At 37.4% G+C, this 25,745-nt stretch overlaps 1 long non-coding RNA gene across 1 annotated transcript in view; it reads right to left on the bottom strand.

Moving 5' to 3' along the window:
* LOC120236699 overlaps positions 1–10,300 on the bottom strand; it is a 45,277-nt gene extending 34,977 nt beyond the window's left edge. The window contains exon 1 of the long non-coding RNA XR_005529743.1: positions 10,246–10,300. This is a non-coding gene — a long non-coding RNA (uncharacterized LOC120236699). The remainder of the gene's footprint in view (positions 1–10,245) is intronic.
* Positions 10,301–25,745: the final 15,445 nt, after the last annotated feature.

The following is a 25,745-nucleotide window of genomic DNA, read 5'->3' as shown; positions in this document are numbered from 1 at the left end:
ACATTTCTACTATGATTAGTTGTTTCCTGTGCTATATTGGTTAAGTATTTTTAAAGTAACCCTAGTTGCATAATAAATACAACTTGAATTTTCCTGTGCTTGTGTGGCAAAGATAAAGATTTAATAAATGGCCCTAACACTCATATTTTAGGCATTTGGTTTAGAAATAACAGTATATATTTCCTTTGTGGTCTCTTTAACTCATTTTCAATCTACGTCAGTGAAATATTTGGGCTGGATAAACTTGTTTCTGCCAGATAACAGTACACAGTCTAATGAAACATAGTACTCAAATAAAGGAGACTGAAGGCTAATTTTTACTCAAGAACAAAATTTCAAAGGACTAAGATCAGGTTTAAAGGATCATTTGATTTTTATAGGCGGGCACCAGCCTGGATATCCACATACACACCTCCATTTTCTGAGATGGCAAAACATATTTAAAATGTAAAATTGACAATTTGAAACTTTTATTGGATAAGCTGATGCCTGGTTTTGTATTTGCTTTTGTTTGTTCTTAAGATGAGAACTTGTCAAAAACAAATTCTTTTATCTCATCTTTACCATTTCTTAATAGTACAGTATATGCAGCAATGATTTCAAATAGAAATGCTGTTTTCATGCTTTGCTTTTTGGTAGAGCAGGCTACTTCGCTGTACATAAAAGAAGTGATACAGGCTGCATATAAAGGAGGTAAAACTAATGAGCTCTACTATTTAAGGGAAAAAAAAGTGTGAAGCCAAGTTAGAAGTGGGTGAGAAAAATGTATACAAAGTAACTGCAAGGGCAAGCATGAGAAGATGGGCAGACATTAGTTTACTAATAGGTGTGAATATAACTTAAAATGCTTGCAGAAAAAAAAAGTGTAAAACAGGGTGTAACATAAATTAAGCACATGTTTACAGCTGTGATTCCTAAAAAAAACCTCTCACCAACCAGACTAAGAATCATGGGGCCTTAAACATACTGCCTGCTCAGAAATAATGTGATTTCCACAGTGATACTAAGTGATAGTTGTCTGGGAAAGGCTATACACATCTTCAAGGGGTTACTGACGAAGGGCAGCTTGGAGTTTCCAGTTGGGCAGTTTTGATACTCCTAGAACTTGGCTCTGCTTGACTTACAGTTGAACCACAAAGAGTTACAGTATGCATTTCATTCCCCAGAGATAGAAAGTGTGTCTCAAAGGGAAGACACAACCGAATTTGTCATCTGGAAAGAGTGTGGGACATAGAATTTTAAATGATGGGTGAATACTTGAAATTGTTTAATATTTTCTTTTCTTTAGTTTAGACTTGCCTCAGGTTTTAAAGTAAGCCACAGTTAGACACATTTGCATACAGATTTTGGGTGCTTGCCTTGACGTTCTTTTATATCATGTTAATTGAAACATTTCTGCTACATGTTCTTGGTAAAGCAAATATCATGGGATTTGGAGTCAGAAAAAGTTGGTTTCGTTCTGGCTAAACTCAAACAAATCATCTTTTTTGTCTGAGTTTATGTTTCTTGGGGCTAATAAAATCTCAAAAGCGTTAAGTCAGCTGAATGATACTATTTTTTTTTTTAAAGGGTAGGTACTTGGCTAGATGTTTTACTATTATAACTCATTTAACCCTCATAATTCTCAAGGAAAGGATTCTTCATTTCATTTTTCTGATGAGAAATGAAAACATAAAGAGATAACTAATCAGCTTCAGCTCACACAGGTGGTAGGTGTGGGAGTACAAATTAAACCCAAGCCTCTGTCATCTCAAATACTGTGTTCTTTTCACCATGGGACCTTACCTACCTGAAGGATATGACTGTATTTTATAAGCTGAGAAGTTTATTCAATGTTATCCTCATTGAATACAAGGGTTAGTGATTAGAATTCTTTATCATCTAAATTCAATTAACCCTGTGCTTCACATTTTGAGCATGTCGTGATACACTGTAGCAATTTCTTCTTTCCACTTTCTATCCTTGTTGACATGTAAACAAAAGCTCAGAAATAAACCTGTGACAAATATTTCCTTTCCCTCCTGGGTGCACGGTCAGACTATCTTTCCCAGCCTCCAATTCATTTACAGCAAGTAATGTATTTAAAGTTCCAGGTGATGAACTGTGGGCGGAAGTAATGTACAGAGCCTCAGGCTGGCCCAAAACACTTTCCATTTTTCTTTCTTCCCTTATCAGCAGTTTCAATGCCAAGGACCCAGGAGGGGACTCCAAAGCCCTTGGAGATAGTAGAGCCACTAGACAAAAAGGAATTATGTCCTTAAATAACTACATGAAATAGAGCTCCTTCTACTCCCGGACCATGCCATCCACACTGTGCTCTAATTTGAGCAATACACCTTTGCTGTATTTAGCCACTCAGATTTGGGAGTGATTCATTACAGCAGTTAGTCTGCCCTGACTCCTTTAAGAGTACACTTAGAAATAGTTTATTGGACCCGACCTGTGGCCCATTTAGCTCAGTCACTTGTCTCACCCTTGTACAGGGGTACATTACATAAGAATCATGTAATAATAACAATGGCAGCTACAATTCTATAAAGTACTTACTACACGCTAAGCTTATAGTTAAGTATAAGCCACTAACCTCAGCTTTACATGTATTATCTTATTAAATCTTCACCCTATTACAAGGGCACTATTCCTTATTTTCACTTTATAAAAAAAAGGTTGGGGGGGGTGGGCTAATGTACTTTAAGTAACTTGCTCAAACTCTAATACAATTCAATCTGACTCTGGAACTATAAGTCTATATCCACTGCACCCGGAAGGTTGTGTTGTCCTGGATTCCTTAAACAATCTAACCACAATGTATCGTTATAAGTTTACCTAAACATTTAAGCAATGTATTTATAGTTTTAGTTTGAACCAACAACATTTAGGCCTTTCCAGTCTTCACTAACTATATGTCTTCAAGCTTCTTGCTTGGAGCTATAAGAAGTGACTCCTCATTCTCTGTAATTCATTGGCTTTTCTGATGCAAAACATCCAAAATATAGCTTATAATGTAAGTTTCAAAATTTCATTTTTAAAGCAACTTCAGGGGTGCCGGGGTGGCTCAGTCAGTTAAGTATCTGACTTTGGCTCAGGTTATGATCTCACAGTTAGTGCATCCAAGCCTGGCATTGGGCTCTGTGGTGACAGCTCAGAGCCTGAGCATCCTTCGGATTCTGCGTCTCGCTCTCGCTCTGTCCCTTACTCACGCTCTGTCTCTCTCTCTCAAAAATAAATACATGTTAAAATAATTTTAAATAACTTCATAAAAATATTTTGGTTGACCTCAAAGAGGTGTTCTAATAACTTCCAGGATTTCCTTTTGGGTCATGAAAGAATGTTGAGCCAGTTCTGACCGCCCCCCCCCCCCCCCCGCCGAAAAAATCATCTACAAGATGTCCATTAGTTCTGAATGAAGTTCCAATTATTCTCCATAAGGACAGCCTTACACTTGTCTGTATCAAAGTTACTGGCCATTTTCTGCTCACTCTCAGAGAGAGCATGTGGTTTTTTCTTCTCTCAGATTTTATTGGCCAGAAAAGACGGTATCAGATCTAAACTTGAACATTTCCCTCTGCCTTCTTTACACCAATACTCAGTAAAACAACATCACTGCCACTAATCCACAAAGATACTAGTGGTAGTGCTTTATCTATGTGGTAAAATAACTGTTTATCATTAATCATTTCTAGCCTTTTTAAAGCCACTTCCCAATGACTGACATATGCAGAAGCTCTCTGTGCCCACACAAAACCAAAGGAATGATGGGGAGAGGGGAGGGGAGAGGGGAGGGGAGAGGTGGAGGATATTTTGACATAACCACTGAAATGGATAATGAGAAAGATGTAGAATTTTAGCTGTTTAGCTCATGTAATTTAGGGCTCTATATAAACTGGTTTGTTTATAACAAAGAGAACTGTTACAGGATTTGTACTTGCTCTTATACAATTACTTTTTTTTTTTTTTTTTGGCCATAGGATAGTTTACAATTCTTTTTGGTCAGTGAAAAAAAGTGTTTATTATCTTACACTCCTCTACCTTAAGTTTACCATTCTGTACATTTATCGTTTCTGGCTTTTCAATATAGATGTTGGAAACATAAATGATAAAAAGTAAAAACTGGATTGCCAAATCAGTTAAATGAGTGACCTCTAAAGAAGTTACACAAATCAAAATTTTGCCTCTAAAAAAGGCATGATCCAGTGGTAATTGTTAAGCAGTTTTCACCTCTGCGGCCCCCAAGGAGCACAGTAACCATTTTTCCCTGATTGCAAGTAAAGGCCGAGAGCAAAGTCTCATTATTTCCCCCACTACTGTGTTCCCCTCCCCGGCTCTGCCCCCCATAAGTTTCTCTATCTACAAGGAAGGAAAAAATTTTATATGATTAAAAAAAGGACAAAACTATTTTAGACACTTAATTTTATTATTTTTTTTAAATTTTTTCAATGTTTTTATTTGTTTCTGAGAGAGAGAGAGAGAGAGTGCAAGCAGGTGAAGGTCAGAGAGTCAGGGAGACAAAGAATCCTAAGCAGGCTCCAGGCTCTGGGCTGGCTGTCAGCACAGAGCCCGACGCGGGGCTCCAACCCACCAGTCGTGAGATCATGACCTGAGCCGAAGTCAGATGCTCGACCGACTGAGCCACCCAGGCGCCCCAGACTCTTAATTTTCTGAAGATGTTCTGTGAGGAGATTCTAGATCATCCTAGAAAATGAGCATTTTCTTTGTTTCGTTTATCATTTCCCTCAATTCCGTCCTCCACAGAGATAGCAGGATAACCTCTCTACAACGTAAATTGCAGGTTTGGGGGCACCTGGGTGGCTTAGCCCATTGAACATCCAACTCTTGACTTCAGCTCAGGTCCTAATCTCACGGTTTGTGGGCTCAAGGCCCCCTCATCAGGCTCTGTGCTGACAGTGTAGAGCCTGCTTGGGTTTCTACCTCTCTCTGCCCCTCTCCCACTTACTCACTCTCTCTCAAAATAAATAAATAAAAAATGTAAAAATGTAAGTTTCAGCTTTAAAACTCTAAAATGACTTTCCTCTCCCTCTTCAGAATAAAGTCTCAGCATCTGCACATAGCCACCGTGCGCCTCCACAATGTCTACTCCCAGCCTACCTGTCCAGTCTTCCCGCCACACAGATTTGCATCCAAAACACAGCACTAACAAGCCAGCAGTCTGCCACTTCCATGGCTTGGTTTATAGGTCTCTCACCTTCTACTCTGCCTAGCACTGCACAGTCGTACAATTCCAAGTCACCTCCCCAGGAATCCTTCCTGAAACTATACTCCTCTCCCCTACCTCGGGTGACTGACTACACTTTCTTTCCCTTGGATATCATAATGACCTGTGCCTAGCACCCCCTCATTGCTTTTGCCCGGTTACATTTTAATGATCTATGTATCTGTCTTCATCATTACACTGTTAGTTGGAGGGCAACAACTTTGTCTTTTGTTTTTATATCTCAAGATCCTAGCAGATGTTCCAGCATATAGTAACTGATATTTCACAAATGAAAAAAAATAAGTTTATTCACAGTAAGCTCACGTGACCACCCAAATTTAAGTTCTGACTAACGTCACTAACACACATGCGTATGGATGCTGTTGCCTCAAATCTGGTCTTATAGGCTTCCTTTTAACAGAACATCTCTTTTAGACTGTGTAGGGTTTTTTGTTTTGGGGTGGGTATTTTTTGGTCTACTGTGCTTCTTTGAGGGTTTGTTTTTTTGTACCTTATCAAACACTGTCTTGTCTGGGTTTTTTCTTTTTCTTTTTTCTGGGTTCTCATATAATATTATGGTTAGTTGGTAATGGCATAGAGTAGTTGGCAAAAATTATACTATAATTTATATTTTTTAATTGTCCTTAAGTAGCTGTAATGTTATGACATTTTGATAACAAACTATGATTTAACCAACTTAAAATTATTTCAAAGTAGGTGCATCTGCACTCATTTTGACCACGTGTAGATTCAAAATCAGTATCAGTCTATAAATTAGCTTTACTGATTATTGGTCAGATTATGCTAGTTCATGGGTGTTCCAAATTTCTGCATTCTTGAAGCTAAGGGTTTGATCAACTTCCTTTCCCCAACCTCAAATTTTCATAACAAATTTTGCTGCAACTAAGGCATATCAACAAATAAACCTACGGGCAGAACATTCTGATTGTTTATAATGCAGCAGAGTAAAAGGGTACTTGATTTGATGATTAAATTAAAGCTAAAAATGGCTTCTTGTGACAGTTTTTAGCATCTAAAACTTTTCACCTCCCAAAGTGCAAAGTAGAGACTGTGCATATATTATGCTACAAGGCACACAAAACACACACATAAAAAAGGAAAAAAAAATTGCATTGTACATATATAGTAAGTCTATTCTACAAAGAAATTAACAATAGTAACTTAAAGAATCATGGCTTTGATTACATTTTAATGTTGGTACACTAGCAATATGCAAACATTAAAGTAAGACATAATGAATTTCCAGTAAAACTTAAATAACTACATCAAGATGTTAATAATAAATCTTTTGAGTGGAAGAAATATAGGCTTTTGTCTTCTTCCTTATTTTCTGGATTTTCCAGTTTTTCAAAATAAAGATGTGTTCAAACAGAAAAGTTACTTCTGTTCCAGGAAAGAAATAAACAAGGACAGTATCTTTACCTTTTTATAGGTCATATTTCTAACCATAATCTGTACTAATTTGCAGCTTTTAATGTAGTTTCACATTTAATATGTCATTTGATCCACTCAAGAAAAGAGAATCCTACAAATGAGAAAATCAGGCTCAAAAATTAAGGAACTTTCTTAAGATTGCTTACCTAGCTATTAAATAGCAGAGACACTTAAAAAGAAATTTTTTTATTATATCTTGTGTATCGACTATTTTGTTGAAAAAAGCAATCATAGACTTGTGAAGAAGGTACGAGAGAGAGAGAGAGCGAGCCACAAACCTGGAGAACAGGAGGGATTACCAGGAAGAAAACCAAGAACTAACATTCATTCAGTGTGGACCACATGCCCCACACTGAAATAAAAAGGCTGCACAGAAAATGGCCTTTAATCTTCTATGAAGTACCTATTATTACCATCTTGGTCCTACGAAAGGGGAAACAGAAGTACAGAGAGGACAAGGAAGTTGGTCAAAGTCACGGAGAGGTAAATGTTAGGGCCAGAGTTCAAACCCACACATTCTGACGCTTTCTGGGTCAGCACATTCTGACTCCGGTGCTGCTCCGTGCTGGCTGCTAGCGCAAGTTCGGAGTCACCAAAGACCTAGTCAAGTTTCAGGTTTCCTTGAGAGAACTGCATGCTTAGCAATGAATCGGTTTTCTATCAGTTCAGTAAGCTATGATCTTTTAAAACTCATTATTTTAAAAAAACATTAGTTTTTGTTGCTTTTTAACAGATGAAGGGAAAACAAAAGGTTAAACAGCAAAATGTAACAGTGATTTACTAATCTTTTTAAAACCACGACTTTAGGGCACTTGAGTGGCTCAGTTGGTTAAGCATCTGCCTTTGGCCAAGGTCATGATCTCATGGTTTCTGAATTGGAGCCCCACCTGGGGTAAACATGAGCCCCACTTTGGGTGAGCCCCACTTCTCTCTCTCCCTCTCTCTGCCCCTCGCTCACTTGTGCCATCTCTCTCTCTCAAAACAAAAAACACAAAAAACAAACAAAAAAAGATTATGACAGAAAAAATACTCTTATTGCGTGAAAATACAAATCAACTGGTTGTATTCATCATGAAGCAGATTCAACAGCAGAATCAACATTAACAGAATAACCACCTGACTTTGAGCTTACGGCATAGAAATCTCTTCACCCTCCCCATTTACCTATAAAGCTAACATCCTGGCTTTAGTTTTCTTCATGCTCAGAGCTGTAGCTATCACCATTTTAAATAGGAGAGCAAGGAAACGTATATATGTACATGTCTGTGTGTATATTTGCATGTGTATGTAACAAATATACATCGACAGAAAGAGAGAGGCTTTTGAGGGGTCTTGTCTTCTCGTACTAAACCCACCAATGGAGCAGTTTTACTTTGGACTTGACTAGATGTTGTTGAAAATAAATTCTGAGTCAAAAAAGAATTTTTTAAAAAATCTTTGAGTTCTATAAAATTAGACTTGACTTTAACCACTTAGTCATTCCAGATTACAAGTCTGGGTTCCTCCTGGGTATAAACCCAGTGAATACAAATCATTATCTATCGCGATCACACTTGAACACAGTACACTGCATAATAACAAGCACGAGAAAAGTGGAATGAGATTCTAACGCAAAGTGTAAGTTTCAGGTTTCTTTTATTTCCTTTAGACTTTTTACATGGAATTTAGTGAATCTTTATTAAATATTAGTGTCACTCCTGGCGTTAGCTAATCTGCTAAGTATTTACAACTCACTTCCTTTGTCTGTACTGATTTTCCACAGATAGAGACACAAGATAAATTGCCTGGTACATTTTAAACTCTTTACCTTTAGACATTTTCTTTGCTGTTGGTTTTTTTTTTTTTAATCCTTGCAAATTTAGACAAGACAGAAAACTGTTATTTGCCTCATAATGGCCTCTTCAGTGTGTTTCACAGTCTTTTGTGGAGAATAATGACATAATGATAGTGTTCTCAGACCTATATTTTCTACTTGATAAACTAGCAATTATATGATTAAAGCATTTTTAGAAACTCACATTAAGTATATGATACCCTAGAAACCAGTCCATCATGTAATTACACAGTCAGGAGAGAAATAATTTACATAACTAAAAACCATCTGAAACAGTATCAGGACCAATATGTGATCTTTCTAGCAGCTTAATATTTCAAATATATTAAATAATTTAATTATAATATACTTTTAATGTTAGGAATATGAATTATGAATTTTATAAATTGTGTTTAAACTTTAATTTTCTGTCCTTAGTGAAAGGAAATTATGCCAAACTCTGCTGAAAATATGTGCTGATGGGCAGGATACATTAGGACCAACAGAGAGAAACCTTGTGATTTCTCTTCACAGAACACATACTTAGAACCGAGCACAGCAGACGATGCCTAAGTATTCAAGCTCTCTGATGAACATGACCTTTGCCCCAGACTTTTCTTAGATATATCTTACAGACAAATTTGACTAGGTCTTAGTGGCTTTTTTGAAACATCAGATCACTACACCTACAGTGTGTTGAGTTGGAGGAGATATAAATACATTCACACCTATCATTTTCTTTAGGAAATAGGAAAGAAAGACACTTAATGGATTTCCATGAGATTCAAACACCATGTACCATAACCGGAGTATATAAATAGCATCCTTAAAACATCAAGGTACTGTCTCTTTTCAGTTTTATGCTCAACTTCTGGAAGAACCAGTTACCTTGCTTTTCCCAAATTCACTGGGGAAAACTATAAAAATTTATAGAAGTATATTCTGAGACCCAACCTTTCAAAGGGATCATTTCGTATACATAATCACAGGAATACTGCCTCAAGAAGCTTACATTGTTAAGTGAAAATAAGTGTGGCAAACTATGTGTATTATTTTTAGACACTGAGTGTTTAGGAAAAACAACATATATTCATATATTTACATGGGGTTATAAGTATAAAAGATTATTTCCGTGAATGTACACAAGAAATCTATACCTGGGTTACCTTGCTCATGTCCATGGCGGGGAAGGATGTGTGTGAATTAAGCATGTAGGCAGGAACCAAGGATAATTTTTCATGTGTATGGTATACTTTCTGATTTTTAAATCATTTGAATGTATTATGTACTCAAGACATATGTCAGTCGTAAAAAAAAAAAAAGGAAAGAAAGAAAGAAAGAAAGAAAGAAAGAAAGAAAGAAAGAAAGAAAGAACGAACAAACGAACGAACAAGAATGAAAGGGGTCTTGATCCTTGTGTGGAGGTAAGAAATATGGACAAAGTGTGTTCTTAACTATGATGCCAAATGAGTCTTTTTAAGAGCAAAAGGGCAGCAAAATTAGATGCCTCTTGTCACTGGTTTATTCCACCACCACTACCAGCCCTCAATGACATTGGCTTCTCTGTTTTCTAACTCAAGAGAAGTTAGAAAACATACCACAATTTATGTTAACAGTGATAGCAATAGAATCGGACCACCACAAGGCATTTCGGTATCCATACCTAATGATCAGCAAAATCATAAATACTCTTGACAGTTTCTGAGAGATAAAATGAGGAAATCACCCGTGACCAACAACTAATCACCACCTATATAAAGCTTACTTTGACCCTCAGTAATGTAATAGGGATATCCATTCTCAAAACCTCAGCTATCTGAAGCACCACAAAGGGCTGGAGATAAAAAACAAAGACAGCAAGGAAGTACATAAATACCATAACAACATTGCTGGGTTGACCAAACTTATGTGCTATTCTCTGTTTTTCCATATCTACGCTTGTGAGACATTAGCTTTGCAACTGAGTAACCATCCACTCTTATATTAGGGAACAAGAAAAAAGAATTGTTAATTTGTCAGTCCTTGTGTAAAGGATAGAAATGATGGAGATACCATCTGACACTGGCATAAAGCTTCACAGAACTATCTCTTACAGAACCTCATGGCCCCATCATAACTCTGGGAATTAGGTAGGTTCCACATCATTAACTGAACTTAAGGTGTGAAAAGCCACGGCTAGCAAGTGGCAGGCCTGGGACTCCATCCCAGGTTTTCTGAGTTCATGTTCACTGCTATTATATGCTATGTGTCTCCTCAGCATCTGGGTTTTCTCCTTCCCCAAAGAGCAAAGACTTTCCACAGTTGTGGACAGTGAGCTACATAATAAAGTTTACGGCTCTACTGAGGAAGGACTCCAACAATATGCTGCTGTCTAGGTCTCTGCTGAAATTTCTTTATAAAAACCAAAACTGTTAAAAAGGAACTGCAGGATTTTGCAAAATGAAACAAACGTCGGTTGCAACACTTGAGCCTTCAACTCAGAACTTAAGAACACTGTGTCCTGTAATTTTGATTTTAGACAACCAACTGTAAGGACTGATACAATTTCTGGCTGACCTTGTCAGGTGACATCTAGGGATGCTTGAATGGAAAAAGTACTGAATTGTTTCTTTATTCTGTTTCTGCCTGCTCAAAAAATTCCCATCTTCCTAGCCACAATGGGAGGCAATGTGGTAGCACAGCAATATGATACACTATCGAAAATGAATCAAAACTTGATGGGAAATCTAAATCATATTATACTTTGGGCTATTCAAATAAGAAGAAAACAACAACCTTGAAGAAGTCTGTGCTGAGTTTATCTGCACTGCCCTTTGGTATATGCTGGTAGAATTTCATTGCGCCCTCTAAGGTCTTCAAAGTAAACCTTTAGAGGTCTTGAGGTCAGGCAGGCTACTCTGTTGTCACTAATTTCCTGTGCTAATGTTACACTGAAGAAAATGTTAATCCTTTGGTAAAAAGAGAACAAGATCAAAAAGAAAGCTTTTCAAAAATAGACTTTCAGAAAATGAAAGTCAATAATTATTACTTGAAAAATGTCACCATTAGTGCTCAATAATGTGACCTATCAGAAAAATGCTATTTTAATGGTTTTACCGTACATTTAAATGTTTGTATTGTTTTTCCCAGTAGTATCAAGCTTAGCTTGAGACAATTTTTTTTAAAAAATTTTAAATGTTTATCTATTTTGAGAGAAAGGGGGGCAGAGAGAGAGGGAGACACCGAATTCAAAGCAGGCTTCAGGCTTTGAGCTGTCAGCACAGAACCCAACATGGGGCAAAGACCCACGACCTGCAAGATCATGACCTGAGCCAAAATCGAACACTCCACTGACTGAGCCACCCAGCCGCCCCGAGATCATTTTTGTTTACTAGAAATCATGAAGCTCATGATCTCTAAGGAAAATGTTGTCCATTATACTTCTGTTGTAGTCATATAAAATAATTACTAACACTTACATATAAAGTACACATAATGTAAATGTATGTGTGTGTGCAACTTGACGGGTAAACATTTTTAATGAAGAATAAAACACCTTAGTTTTTCTCTTTTCCATAAAACAAATCACGTCTAAAGAATTTTACCTAAATTTTCAGATAGAAAAAAACAAAAGAAAACACAACACAGCACAGAATTTCAGTGTATGTTGAATAGCACTCAGGTCCTGTCGATAAATATCCGTATCACAGAAGCAGATTATCCTGCGATTTGGGGGCAGGTACATGAGAAGCACTATGATAACGCTGCCAGTATATGCTCTCGGGGTCAGAAAGTGTGGAGGCCAGCCCTGCCCTAGCCTGACCTAGCCACCCACTCCACGCTTGAGAGCCAAATTCTCACCTTCACATCTTTACAATGGAGATCACAATTCCTATTCTAGGTGGTATTTGGGAAAATTAAATTCAGCATCTAAATGAAAATACCTGATATACTGTAAAATGACACATAAAGGTAAGATATATTATTATTACTAATAATCCTTGAATTTTAATGCCAAAGACTATGCTAAGATTGTAGTATACAGATTCAAACAATACAACTTTTAAAAGTGAGTAGGAAGAATAAAATAGATTATCATTTTAATTTTTATTTCATAGTTTTTTAAAAAATATAATACAGATGCTATTTATATTGGGGGAGGAGAAAACATCTGTACTTATTCTTAAAGATTCATTTTCATCTCCTACTCCTCTTTCTCAGGCAAAACACAAAATGCTCATCTCATACTTGCTAGACAAAACACATAGATGTTAGTAATGTTGTTTTTAATGTTTATTTATTTTTGAGAGAGCTAGAGACAGAGCACAAGCAGGGGAAGGAGAGGGAGGGAGGGAGAGAGAGAGAAAGAGGGGGAAGGAGAGGGAGATGGAGACACAGAATCCAAAGCAGGCTCTAGGCTTTGAGCTGTGAGCACAGAACCAGATGCAGGGTTCAAACTCACTAACCGTGAGATCATAACCTGAGCCACAGTTGCAGGCTTAACCAAATGAGCCACCCAGGCGCCCCAATAGTATTATTTTTAATAAGGCAATATGGGAGCTGGGGTCTTGAATCCTACAAACCTCTCAGAGTCAGCTAATTTTGTGAGTGTGGGTACATTACTTAATGTGTTTCCGTTTCTTCACTTATGAACAGCAGTTAACAGTCGTACCAAGGCCTCAGAAGACCTAGGGATATGAATGACTTATCAAATGTTTAGAGCTTAGCACACTGTCTGCCACATAGTAATAACTAAAATATGTTTGCTGTTTCAGTATGATTGTATATGTCCTTATATGGGCATTTCAGACATGCTGACCACTTTCCAAACTCTATTTGTAAACATCAAGGAACTGGGAATGCAACCCAGACTCACTTTCTTTTATGAGTTGGGGCTCTTGCCCTACAAAGTCAATTCAGATGAAATCTAAGTGATCCTGTTTTCAAGCACAGCTAGTGAGCTTGATAACCAAGATCAACTCACCAAAAAAGCTCTAACGCACTCTACTAGCTTAATGACTATATTTTCTAGTCTACAATAGACTTAGTAAAGTTTTTTTTTTTGGGAGGGGGTGCCTGGGTGGCTCAGTCAGTTAAGCGTCCGACTTCAGCTCAGGTCATGATCTCACAGTTCGTGGGTTTGAGCCCTGCTTCGGGCTCTGTGCTGACTGCCAGCTCAGAGCCTGGTGCCTGTTTCAGATTCTGTATCTCCCTCTCACTCTGACCCTCCCCTGTTCATGCTGTCTCTCTCTCTATCTCGGAAGTAAATAAAACATTAAAAAAAATTTAAGGTTTTTTTTCCCCCCAAATTCTTGTATGTAGTTTTCATTTCTTCATTTTTTTAATGCTTATTTTTGAGAGAAAGGGAGTCAGAGTGTGAGTGGGGGAGAGGCAGAGAGAGGGAGACACAGAATCAGAAGCAGGCTCCAGGCTCTGAGCTGTAAGCGCAGAGCCCTACATGTGCTTCAAACCCATGAACCATGAGATCATGACCTGAGCCAAAGTCAAATGCTCGACCAACTGAGCTAACCATGTGCTCATTCTTCAGTTACCAAAAACAAACAAACAAACAAAATCTCTGCTTTCCTGTTTTAAGAAAAATGGATACGGGGCCCCTGGGTGGCTCAGTCAGTTGGGGGTCTGACTCTTGGCTTCAGTTCAAGTCATGATCTCACAGTTTCATGAGCCTGAGCCGTGTGTGCAACAGGCTCTGTACCCTGGTCAGTGCAGAGCCTGCTTGGGATTGTCTCTCCTAATCTGTCTGCCCCCCCCCCTGCTCATGCTTGTGTGCTGTCTCTCAAAATAAATAGTTTTTTAAAAGATGGATATTAATCACTCCACAAAATGAATATAAAATTACAACCGTAAAAAAACGCTATAGAGGAGGAAAATCTAGTCCTAATGGGAGTAGAACATTAATAGGAAATGAACAAATTATGTCAATGGGGAGAACTTCCCTGAGGAAGTGAAAAGTGAGTTAATATCTGAAGGAAGAGTAGAGTTAACAGGATAAGAAGTGAAGTGTAAGCTACTGTGCTGCAAAATTAAGGATCTGGGTACGGGTCGGAAGGAACTTGGCCCCTTTCGGGCCTAAAGGAAGGCCAGTGAGACTGGAGCTCAGAGAAGCAGCAGCAGGGAGGGGATGAGCTCAGGCTGGTGGACTGAGCCACGCCCTGAAAGCCATGGTAAGACCGTTTTCTTATCCTACGTGCAAAGGAAAACCACTAAAGAATTTTAAGCCTGGGTATGTGATTGCTTTTGGAAGAGAAAGGGGTCGATAGGATCCAGTATGAATTATGTGTACGATCAGTTTCGTGGGGGTCAGAGTCATTGTGGAGAAACTAGTTAGGTGACAGGATTGCTGCTGGGATCAAGGAAGAGAATGTGAAAGCTTAGATTAGGGCAGCTGGGTTGGATGTGTTAATAAGTGATAGAGCAAGAGCTTGGTTTTCCATAAAACAGATATTCTTCTCTTTGATTGCACAAGCCCGTTTTTCGTGTAAAGACATTTTTCTTTTGAAACGTTCTAGGGGATCCAAGCAAAGGCACATGGTGGGTTAAGGGTTCCTACACACAATGAATTCGATGAGGGAACAATTAAAATGCCAGTTTCTAAATAAGCAGGATCATCTCCCTTTGGTGAAAGCTCTTGTCCCGTATTACTGTAAAACATGTACTGAAAACGAGCCAAAAGAAATAAGGTCAGTTGAAATGCTCTTTTTAGTGTGAAAATGCCATTGATAAACAATCACTTATGAAAAATTAGATCAAAGAGCAGTACTATCTTTGAGTTGACGCCTAAAGAAAGACAAACACAACCAGGAAAGGAAAAGAGTCAGAGGAAACAGATTCAACAGTAATCATTCTGAAAGAACCCATGGCATCATCTTTGGAATCTGCCCGAACACTAGCTGCTGCCTTAGAAAAGTATCTCCTGTATTTCGGCCACTAAGCAACCATACCTAATACATAAAAGCAACACACAACAGCCAAGGCACCTTTGTAGTACCTCACACCAACTGAATGCAGAAATACACACGTGCACACACACGTACACATACACATAAGCACACAAATGGCACTGAAATGAAGTTCACACATATCAGAGGATTAAGCAGAAAAACCAAAAGGACAGCACAAAACATACCTTCACTTTGCAAACCAGACAGACAGAAGCATCCATTACAATTGCCTCTAAGATAAATTGTATCTCTCAACTGAGAGGGGGAGAAAATGAAATCATTGGCAGCCTCGTTCTCCCTGAGTAGAAGTGAGACATTAATTTAAATCATTGTGCACATTGAAAAGTTATTGCACTGCAGGGATTTCCAATTACATAATGCGGGCTCGGAACTCTGTTTGGGTGTCACTTGGCTGCCAGCATCCATGGGTGAGCTGTGTAACACTCCTCTGTCATGCAGCTCATGTGAGAACAGAATTCTGCTGTTCCAAGAAATGGCACTCATCTTGGAGACCTTCCCAGTTACACAAAAGAACATAATTTCCACATTATCCCCAGGCATACTGTCTAGGATGATAACTCTCTGAGAGCCTTATGTGTAAATTATACGCACAGTTCGACTAACGAAAGGCATGTGGACTGCTTTTTGGTGATGGCAGTGCAGAAATACAAAACCAATTTGTTTCTCAATTTTTAAAAATGACACCTGAGCTCTCTAATAATCAAGCGAGCCCGTGAGGGTTAGATGGTAGATAGGGTAATTGCACCATGATTATGTAACAGATCAGAACTGGAGCTGGCAAGCAATGTCGAAAGTGTAAACCTAACAACCAGCTCGTATCTGGCTTATTTCAGTACTTCAGATTTAAGTCCTTCAAACTTTAATTTCATCCTAATCTCAGTGTTTCATCAGGAACTGCACTCTTGAGTTCTGGTTTAATTTTTCGACATATGAAAGCACACATTTAAAAAAGTGACAAGAGGTTTTTTAAAAAAAAGATGAATATTTTCATATTTGTCTATTTGGTGGCAAAATTGCACATGTAGTACGTAGTGTGTGTCAGACACAAGATAAGCCAGAAGGCGAGACCGTGTTCGTTTCCTCTAGCACCTCACACTCCCTTTTTAAGAAGTCCAAAATATGAGATCTTTTGTGTACTACTTATCAGTACCATCTCGAAGACTTATTTTCTTGCACTAAATTCAATCATTTTAAACCAAATGAGGAACAGAGATGAGAAAAGTGAGGCAGGCATAAGAACACTTAGTGTTTATTGAGAATGTACTATATGTAGCTTCTGCACATATTTAAGCCTAATGACAATCTTGCCGGTAGATCATTATGACCTTCATCTTAAAGATGTGGAAACCGAAGATTACACAAATTACAACACAAGATCACATGTCTAAGAAGTGCAGTGTGATCAAACCAACATGATCTGATTCCACGATGCTCTTATTTCTGTACACTGTTTCATTTTAACATTTACTATTACCTGAACACTGAGCATTAGCATCTGCAGTCGTTCTTTTTAATTTAAGTAGTTGACACACAGGGTTACATTAGTTTCAGGTGCACAACATAGTGATTCAACAAGTTTGTATGTAATGCTGTGTTCACGAGTATACCTACCATGTGCCATCATACAACACTGTTACAATACCACTGACAGTTCTCAAGTTTGGCTGATTTAATTTCATTGCTTATTTGGAAACTTTTTTTCAATCCGTTCTCCTTTTATCTTATTTAGAAGAACTTAATGGAGGAAATTAACCAAGCCTTTTTCTGGGTTGTTTCATTATAGTTGAATATATAACCATGTTGCTCTCAAACTATTCTTCTCTTGCTTTCAGACTCAAATCAATTTGCTCAGCACCTGTCATCTGCCAAGATGTGCTTCATGAGTAAAGATATGGTCCTTGCCCTGTGCTTACAGGAAGATCAGAATTAAGTAATAAATAAAGATCTAGTAAGTGACATGGTAGAGTGCAGGGTGCTAAGGAAGCAATGGCCAGCAGGGGGCTCAGGTGAGGCTTTCTGAAAGAAGTGGCTTCCGAACTGTTGCCTGAAATTTGAGGAGTCCTTGGCCAGGTTCAATCTTTATGTTTCCCACCTTGACCTATCTCTCAGAATGTGTCTTGTCTCCATACTGTTCAACAAAATTTGCATTCTCACTGGCCTACAAACATCACCTAATGTTTAAGTAGAAACAGCTAAACTCTCCTGAATTCTTCTTCCTTTTTTAGATTCCTTATTTAAACTATTTGCTCACCTCTTCATGTTGATTTTCCATAGCATATATGATATTCTTATATATTTGTATATAAAACATATAATGTAGTTTATTAAATATTTACTATGTATGGCATTAATAAAACAAAATGATAAATTCAGTTAAAATATGGAAAATTGTATTCCTGTCTTTAAAAATATTGTGTTATGTCTCAGGAATCATTTTTGTATTATGTGTAGAATTAACATATGTTAAGATTCTTTGGAAAAGCAAATGAATTACCTATGCTTGGAAATAACCATAAAGACAGAATTACAAGGAATAATAAATAAGTGTTCTTACCCAAAATGCCACTGATCCCCAGATCTTCCTTTTGATTTATCAAGGGTCAGAGATATTAGTGTTCTGGAAGAAAGGAAGAGTGGCATTTTTTTTCACAATTTCTAAAATTGAGAGAATTGTTACTGTCTCCTCAGATAATATATACTTCATGTACAAACTCCTATGGCTTTCCAACAGCCCTACCTCTCAAAACTATCAGAAACTTGAGTGAAACCCTACACTGAATGGGAAAAAAAAATCTTTATTTTCTCACCAAGAGTCAAACTCAAGTATTTCATGAAGTTAGTTGAAAAAAGACTTTGGAGTTGGGAATGAATAAATATATCTGTATGAGATTACATTTACTGTATTTACTATGGAAAATGTAATCATATGATTGGCCTGAGTTAAAATGGCATCAGCTTCCTAAATTTGCCATCCTTGTAGATTAAAAGAGAACATTCAGAATTAAGAATGTTAACAGATCATTAAGAGATCCTGGATGGTTCTATTTTATAGCTTTTTGAGGAACCTTCATACTGTTCTCCAGAGTAACTGCACCAGTTTGCATTCCTACCAGCAGTGTAAGAGTCCCCTTTCTGTGCATCCTCACCAACACCTGTTGTTTCTCGTGTTGTTAATTTTCACCAACCTGACTAATGCGAGATGTGAGGGACTATCTCATCATAGTTTTGATTTGTATTTCCCTGATGATGAGTGACATTGAAGATCTTTTCATGCATCTGTTAGCGATCCACTGACTGATGAACGGATAAAGAAAATGTGATACACACACACACACACACACACACACGCACGCACACTGGAATATCACTGAACCATCAAAAAGAATGAAATCCTGCCATTTGCAACAATGTGGGTGGAACTAGAATATATTATGGTAAGCAAAATAAGACAATCAGAGAAAGACAAATATCATATGATTCCACGCATATGTGGAATTTAAGAAACAAAACAGAAGAAAACATATGGGAAAGGGAGGAGAGGAAAGAGAACCAAACCATGAGAGACTCTTAGCATTAGAGAACAAACTGAGGATTGATGGAGGGAAGTGGGCAGGAGATGGGTGATGTGTGAGCACTTGTGATGAGCACTGGGTGTTACAGGTAAGTAATGAATCACTGAATTCTATTTCTGAAGCCAATATTGCACTGTATATTAACTAATTTAAATTTAAATTTTTAGAAAGGTCATGAAATATATTCTATATACGAATACATTTTATCTTTTTCTCCTTGCTTCCTTCTCTCCTAGTAAGGTAGGAGTTGATGAGGGAGTGATAGGACTGTAATGCCCAGCATGATGCATGGTATTGTGGAGTTAGAGCCCAAAAGGGATTAGGAGGTGGACTAGGAGGAGAGATGGTGGTCAGCAGTCTGGAGCATAGTTGGAGCTTGAGTAGGATAAGGAAGTTACCTATGTAGGGGACAATTGTACTGAGGCATGGAGGTGGGAGGTTTCACTTACTGGGGAGATCATATCAGTATAGGGAACCAGGTTTCTCTTCACTATACATATGATTTCCTTATGAAAAGAGAGAACACTGAAATGAACTTCATGGTATCGGATTAGAATTATAGTATCAGTGTAAATGCAAGGTTTTCAATATTCATTAACAGATATAAAAATACAAAACCAGTGTAAATATATGTATGCATATGTTCCTTAACAGCTTCCGCCAGGAGAACCTGGGAGCATTGACACTCCAGCAACAATAAACACATCTAACACCCAGGTGTTGGTTTCTAAATACCATCCTTTATAAAAAGAAGCAGAGACGCTTGGAGAAAAAGCCAATTGCAGGGCCAGGGCATAGAAAGTACAGGATGTGCCTTCTTGTGCCAGAAAGTAAGAAAGTCCTCAGTGAACATGCTAGAAATACACAGAAGCCAGAATAAACTCCCACTGGTCAAATCTGGGACAAGATAAGCATCAAAAGAAGTAATGATATTAGCAAATGATAAGTCATTGGATAAAATAGGAATCCATGAATTCATACTAACAAAAATAAATAAATAATTAAATGAGGAGGATAGACGGATTCTTCTTATAGTGGACAACAACTCATAAATGCAGAATGAGTGATGGAATTCAAAAATCACCATTTGTCAACCATTATATAATTCAGCCAAGAAACATGAATAAATGAAAGTTTGATAAGAAATGAGATATTTGCATGGTTTCAAATTATCTCCATACAAATAGTGATTAAATTATGAAGGGAAATGAGTAACTTTACAATGGAGAAACCTGACAAACATAACCTTAACCAACAGATCAAAGTTCCATCACCAGTATGGAGATAAATAAAGCAAAGCAGTGGGCTATGCAATATCCTGTAACTGGGTACAAAAAACATAACATCCCTTCTGTGATATAATCTAACAGTAATGTTGAAGAAACTGCAAACGTACTCAAACTGAAGAATAGTCTACACAATAGCTGACCAATGTCTAGGTTACAAAAGCAAGGAAACACTAAGGAACTGCGCCAGATAGAAACAGCACTGAAACTTATCACAGTATCTTCAACTGGATCCTTTTGAGACAATTGGTGAAGCATGAATAGGTTCTGTGGATTAAACAGTAGTAAGGTATCAGTGTTAGTTTCCTGGCTTTGATGGTTGTACTGTGGCAATGGGGAAGAATAGCCTTGTTAATTGGAATTACACACTAAACTGTTTGGGGGTGATGTGACAACTTGGGGTCAACTTACCCTCAGAAAACCTCTTTGTATTGGACTTGTAACTTCTCAGTAAATCTGATGTTATTTCAAAATAAACTTATACACACATTTATGTGTGTGGGGGTGTGTGTATTACCTACACACACACACACACACACACACACACACGCACGCACGAAATACATGAGATTCCATTTTCAACCATTCTTTTCTGTTCTCACAAATTTTTTCACTTAACAGGTGCAAAAATGTACAACTTTCTCACACATCAACTGGTGGACACGTATACACAGTAACTTTTCTCTCTGTGGTAGAAAACATTTAGCATTAACTTCTGTCATTTGCCTAGGATGTTTTCAATTCTGAAGAGAAGTTTTATCCACAAAAGAAACCCAGAGAAATAACACTAATGTAGAAATATATGGATATTCCTATTCTTTTATTTTATTCATATACTTTTCTATATGGCACAAATAGGCATTTCTTCCATTTGAGCAAGGAAGCTCCACAGTGTGAGAAAAGAGGAATTTTCCTAAGGACAAAACTGCTAATCAGCTCTGAAGGTCATGTATGATAATCAAATAGAAAGAGAGGCCCCAAAATGTGCTTTAAAGTGGTGGGTAAGCCAAAACACTCCAGAAAGGAGCTAGCTGCATGGATTTTGTTTTTGTCTAGAATAAGGACCTTCTAAATGACACTAACATTTAAAATCAAAGGGCCCATATTCATACTCTTTGCCATTTTTCTTAAGTTGACTTCACTTGAGCTTTGGCCCCAACCATTTTACCCAAATTGCCATTTCTAAGACCACCAAGGACCCCCACATTGCCACACACACTGGTTAGTGTTCAGTTTCTTCTCACTTATTCTAGCAGCAAAATTTTACAATAGTGATCACCACTTCCTCCTTTCTTCACCTGGCTTTCATGGTAACACTAATCTTCTGAACTCACAACTGTGGAATGACCTTGTAATCTTGGAATACCCCAGCGGAAGGCCCTTAGACATCTTCTCTAGTCATATATTTTTAAAGTGATCTCATCCAGCCTCACAGCTCTTAATGCAATCTAGTCAGGCTGGAACCCTCCCTTGGTTCCAAATTCCAACTAAGAAATTGTCCACTTAGTACCTACTAAATATTGAGTAGAGGTATCTCCACTTCAACATGTCCAAACTCCTGACCCTCGCCTCTAAGAGCTGCTCTTTTATCTTCCTATCTTGGTTAAGGCAAATCCACCTTGCTAGCTGATCAGAACAAAAACTCTAGGAGTCATTCCTGACTTTCTTTCATACCCATATCAAACCTAATGCAAATCCTGTCAGCTCCAGCTTCAATATATATCCAGAATCTCACTGTGTTTGACCACCTTCACTAACACCTTCCTGGTTCAAGCCATCTTCATTTTGCATACAATACTAAAATAGTCTTTTAAGTAGTCTCACTGCTTCAACCTTTGCCCCTTTAGTCTATTTTCAACACAGAAACCAAAATGATCCTTTAAAATGTATCGTACTATATCATTGTTCTGGAAAAACCTGCCGATGGCCTCTTATTTCAAAGAGCAAAAGCCAAAGTACTTACAATGCTGTATAAAGGCAACACCATCTATCATTCTGTACTTTTTTTTTTAACTTCACCTTATAGTTCCTTCCACTTGGTCACTCTACTCTAGCCCCTCTGACCTCCTTGCTGCCTCTAAAATATTCCTGGCATGCTCCTACCTCAGAGCATGTGCTGTTTCCTCTAATAGGAAAGCTATTGCCCAGATATTTACATGGAGCCCTCTCTTACTTTTTGTCATCTTTTCAGTGAGGCCTTCCCTGGTCACCTAGAATTGCCACTTTTCCCATGAGCGGGGAAGGGTAGACAGAGAGGGAAACACAGAATCCAAAACAGGCTCTGGGCTCTGAGCTGTCAGCACAGAACCCGACACAGGGCTTCAACTCACAAATTGTGAGATCATGACCTGAACTGAAATTGGACCCCTAACCTACTGAGCCACCCAGGTGCCCCAAAAGAATTTTAAAAGTATGATTTGACTTGGTCCATAGTTTTAAAAGTTAACAAAACCTCTATATAATAAATTGTTATGATGGGGTAAAGAGGAAGCAAAGGAAGGAATAAGGAGACTAGTTAGGTGACTATTACAGTAATCTCAATGAAAGATGACTGTACCCTCAACTGGGATGACAGAAGTAGAGATGGACAGAAATGAATATACATTTAAGGTATACTATGGAAGTATAATCTATGATTTGCTAAAGGATTGGGTATTGGTCTTGAAGAGGAAGGAGAAATCAAGAATCGTTTTCAGATTTAAGTCTGAGCAACTTGTGGTTGGTGGTATCGCATACTGAGAGGGGAAAAGAAGAGTTTAAGATAGCTGTGAATCATCCAAGTAGAGAGATCAAGAAGCTAGCTAGAGAAGGCTTCCACACCCAACAAAAATGAAGCTGGAACAACACAATAACCAAATATATAAAATAATTTTTTCAAGACATTCTATATGAGCTGAGTCTTAATATGATCTCATTTAAATCCCTGGGACAGTTCCCACAAGGTGGCACAGGGAAAGGAAAGTTGGTAGAAGCCCTGAGCTGAGCAGATGGCACTAACTGTATAGGAAAATTAAGAAGGCTAGAGCTCATAGGACAGAAAACTAGAGGAAAGAGAGCTGCACTGACAGAGAACTCTGGAAATCTACAGAGAACTCCTTTAAGTGTCCAGGAGAGCACTGACAATTACATGTATGTGAAGAAATTACCTGAACACTGAGAAAGAACCATCCGAAAGGATAAGAGGGAATAAAACTTAGAGTTTTCATGAGCTAGGAATAGCCCTGTACGCAACAGCCAGACTATAACTGATGCGGCATTAGGTAAGTACTCAGAAGCATCTTGCTACAGAAATGGTCATTGCTCTGAAGACTGCTCTGATATCACCTAATACATCTTTAAAGATTTAAGAGAATCAAATGGTTTCCAAATAACTTAAAAGCATCCCAAAACAAAGCCCAAGATTATAGGAATAAAAAAAAAAATCTAACAGGAACAAGGTAAAGTGTACAACGCCTGGCAATAATTCAAAAATTACTGATGCATGCAAAGCATCAGGAAAAGATGACCCATTATAGAGGAAAAAATGAATCAAAACCAATCAATGAAACTGACACAGAAATGACACATATGTTAGAGTTAGCAGTCAAGAATACTAATTATTATAAAATTGTTTTTCATGTTTTCAAAAACTCAAGGAGCGATCAAGATATAATAAAAGACAACATTTCTGGAGATGAAAATTACAAGGTCCAAGATGAAAAGTACAGTGAATTGTAGGAACAGTAGATTAGTCATTGCAGAAGAAAAGACTTAATAAACTTAAAGGCAATTAATAGAAGTTATCAAAAAGAAAGAATGAGAAAAAAAGAATTGTAAAATAAGCAGGGTTTCACTGAGATCATTCTAAAATTCATAAGGAAATGCAAAAACCTAGAATACTCAAAACATTTTTGGGGGGAAAAGTTGTTAAGAGTAACACTACCTGATTTCAATATGGATATAAGCTACATTAATGAAAGTTGTGTGGTATTGGCATGAAAACCCACATATAGATCAATGGAACAGAAAATAGTTCAGAAATAGGCCTACAGCTATATAGAAAATTGTGGGGTTTTTGTTTGTTTTGTTTTGTTTTTGGCAAAGGTGAAAAGCATCTCAGTTGAGAAAGGATAATCTTTCCAAAAGTGCTTTTGGAACAATCAGATATCCAGATGCAGAAAAATGAACTTTGATCCACACCTCATACCAAAAAAAAAAAAAAAAAAAAAAAAAAAAAAAAAAAAAAAAAAAAAAAAAAAAAAAAAAAAAAAAAAAAAAAAAAAAAATACTATTAATAATTAATTCAAAATGGACCTTATACTTAAGTGTAGAACATAGCATTATAAATCTTATGAAAGCAAATACAGGAAAAAACTGTTATGACTTCGGTTTAGGCAAATATTTTCAAAACATGACACCAAAAATGTGATACAGAAAGCAAAAGATCAGTCAATTGTACTTTACCAAAAGTAAAGACATCTGCTCTTTGAAAGATGCTGCTGAGAGAATAAAAAGACAAGCCACAGACTGGGAAGAAATATATGCAAATCATATATCTGGTAATAGACTTGTATCTCAATAAGACGCAGCCCAATTAAAAACTAGGCAAATGATGTGAACCGATACTGTACCAAAATAATATGCATGTGGGAAATACACACAGAAAAGAGACTCAACATCACATGTTATTAGGGATATGCGGATTAAAACTACAATGAGATAATAGTACACACTTATTAGAACTAAAATTAAAATTCTGACCACAACAAGTGTTGACAAGTATGAGGGGTAACTAGAGCTCTCCTACCCTGGAGATAAGAATAACAAAGGGATAATCACATTAGAAAACAGTTTGGTGGCTTCCCCCAATTTTTAACATATGCCTACCATGTGATCAAGCCATTCCATTCCTTACTATTTACCCAAGATAAATTAAAACATATGTCCATGCAAAGCTTATACAAATATTTATAGCCACTTTATGTGGAATAGCCAAAAATTAGGAGCAACTCAAATGCCCATCAGCAAGTGAATGGATAAATGAATTGTGGTGTATTCGTACAATGGAACACCAGAACAATGGAATACTACTTCTCTGCAATAAGAAGGAATGAACTACTGATAAATGCAACAACATGAGTGAATCACAGAATAATTAGGATGAGTGAAAAAAAGGGAAAAAAAGATTTAAAAATTATGTCAAATAGCTGTTTAAATTTATTTATGTTTTGTCATTGTAAAGCTACAGCCCTGAAACCCTTTAAGTACAAAAGAAACATTCTATTCATTATACCAAATCTTTCCACTTATACATAATTCTAAAATATGTAAACTAATGCACAGTAACAAAATAGTGTTTTGGTTGTCGAGGGACTAGTAAGGGGGTAGGGGAAATTAAATGAATTAGAAAAGGTATGATGAAGCTTTGGGAGTTATCATTAAGTTCACTATTTTGTCTGTGGTGAT

Source organism: Hyaena hyaena, unplaced genomic scaffold (genome assembly GCF_003009895.1).
Source record: "Hyaena hyaena isolate Hyena2069 unplaced genomic scaffold, ASM300989v1 scaffold_159, whole genome shotgun sequence".
NCBI lineage: Eukaryota > Metazoa > Chordata > Mammalia > Carnivora > Hyaenidae > Hyaena > Hyaena hyaena.
This window is presented reverse-complemented; position numbering and strand designations above follow the sequence as displayed.